Genomic DNA, 2,636 nt, shown 5'->3' on the forward strand with positions numbered 1-2,636 from the left:
AATAATAATAATAATAATTAAAAAGAAATAATAATTTATTATCTTTCCAAACATTGCTAAATCTAAACTTCAAGTAATTTGAGGTAATGTGATCAATAATTCTTCAAACATTTAGAAAGCCCCTGAATCATATCACCCTTACCTAAAGAGTTGATATTACTGGATATACTGTATGAATAAACTAAAAATTAAAAATAGTTTGTATTGAAGATGGGGAAAATGCTGTAGCAAAATTTTAGAGCATTGTCCGGTGAAATTTTTTTTTTAAGATCCATGGAATAAGTAACTGAATAGCATCAAAAGGAATAGTTTTCACACTAAAGCAGCAACTAAAGTATCAATTTTCTTTTAACTGAAACAGCAAATGTGTTTCTTTGCAGGAGGCAGAAAATTGCTCTAGGACCAAAATAGCAGCATTTGACATAAGCACGCAGTTACAGCCCAAATATAGCTATAGAGAAGAGGATTAGAAATGAGGCAACATTTGCTTCTCTGGGCTTTGCCACAGCATCTGGTGATTTTCTCAATTAGCTTGCTCAAATAAACAAAAGATAAGATTTCAAAGCCATATCTGAAACCTCATTCAGAAAATGCAGCATATTTTTCCATTAGTAATCCATCCTTCCTTCCTTCCTTCCTTCCTTCCTTCCTTCCTTCCTTCCTTCCTTCCTTCCTTCCTTCCATCCATCCATCCATCCATCCATCCATCCATCCATCCATCCATCCATCTTCTTAAGTCATGGAAATTCTTATCATTTCCAACATTTTATTTTTAACTAGGGCCCTCAAGTCAACAATAAGTACAATTAATTCCAGTCATGCCAGAGACTCAGCCTGTACAGGTATAATTAGCTGAATTCACAATCAGTAACGTAATAATTTTATGAATTTCTGTTTGAATTTCTTCAAGTATACATAGTTGCTGATTTAACCATTGATTTTGGGCTGTCCAGAGTTCAGTACAAGATAGTTGGCTATACAAATATTTAAAATAAATACATTGTGGAAAGTAAAAGAAGATACAGAAGTCTCAGACATATAAAAGGGAAAGAGAGCTGTGAAAAATTAATAAAAAATATAATGAGAGCTGAAGAAGGAAATGTCATGCACAAAATTTACAAAATGCATCAGGAAAATAATTTATTTATTTATTTATTTATAAATTTAGAAAAGAAGATGAAAACTAATATAAACTGAAACAAAATAAAGATGAAAAAAGAAAAAAGGAAATCAAAAAAAGCTGAAAGCAATAAATTTAAAACGTTAAAGAAAAATAAAGAAAGAATATATATAGAAGGAATTTATTTAGAGCAGTTATAGATACAATTATAATTTTATCTCTTTCTCTAAAAATTTAATATGTCTCTCTTCTTTCTAATCACAAAAATCATAAATCATGTTCATTTTTTTTCTATTTTCCACAAATATCCATGAGGGAGTTCCAGTCAGCAATATGTGTAGATGACTTTTCTCTTATCAAAAAAGTTAATTTTATTATCTTGGTAAGTTCCATCATCTTCACCACCATTGTGGGTATTGCTAAGTCTTTCCACCTTTGAATGTTCCACTGCAGTTATTTTTTTTAAAGGTTCCATGACTCCCCCCACCCCCAACTTGATCTTCACCAGTTCCTAAATAAAGACTCCTGATCTCAGGTGTGTATTAATCTTTAAAATCCTCTGAATTAGTGTATGTATTTAAATCCAGCTTTTTTACATGTCCCCTAAGCATAATAAAATGTTCCTTCTTGTTCTCATTTCTTACATGAATTTGAAGTTAAATACATTCTAGACAATTTCTCTTTAAAATTATAACAAAATATAAATTTCAATCATTTATTTTACTATTGTACCAACTGTATTTTACAACCAAATTTATTAGTCCATTCTTTTATTTGTTCTTCTCTTTCAAATTTCAGGAGTTTATAAATTTAAATAAAAACCCAGATTGTTGGGTAAAATTTGCTGAGATTGTAAACTGCCTAGAGCAGGGATGTCAAACTCGAGGTCTGGAGGCTGGATCCGGCCTGCGCGGTACTTAGATCTGGCCCACGGGGGCCACTCTGGAAACAACAAAAGCCTAGCTTGCAGTGCTTCTGCTGGTAAAAATGGAACCCATTTTCATTGGCAGAGGATTGCAGGAGGCCATGGAAGCAGAAAATGTTGGAGCCCATTTTTGCTGGCCTCCACAGGCACCAATATGAGTGAAGTTGAGGTAGCCACACCCATCCTGGCCATGGTCACCCTAGCCCCCTGAAGTCAAACACAACCCTGATGCAACCCTCAATGAAATCGAGTTTGCACCCCTGGCCTACTGCTGTAAAGCACTATGGAGTCGTATATAAGTCTAAGTGCTATTGCTATACAGTTATGCAATTACATGTTAATCAATTGTACATAATTATATTCCTTTGCCACTGTTTAAATGGTGCATCAGCTGCCAAGCAGAAATTTTCTGAAACAAAAATATCATAGTAGGCAGAACATTTATGTTAATCAAAATTGTTTCCTAGCAAGGAGAATTATAGCTTCTCCCATCTTAATATATCTTTTTGTAACTCTATTGCACATCTTAATATAGTTATTTTGAAATAACATATAATTCATATGTTATCAATCTTCTCAATCTTCAAACCT

Source organism: Thamnophis sirtalis, unplaced genomic scaffold, assembly GCF_051295495.1.
Source record: "Thamnophis sirtalis isolate CommonGarterSnake01/CBP01778 unplaced genomic scaffold, rThaSir2_p1.2 scaffold_4, whole genome shotgun sequence".
NCBI classification, from domain to species: domain Eukaryota; kingdom Metazoa; phylum Chordata; class Lepidosauria; order Squamata; family Natricidae; genus Thamnophis; species Thamnophis sirtalis.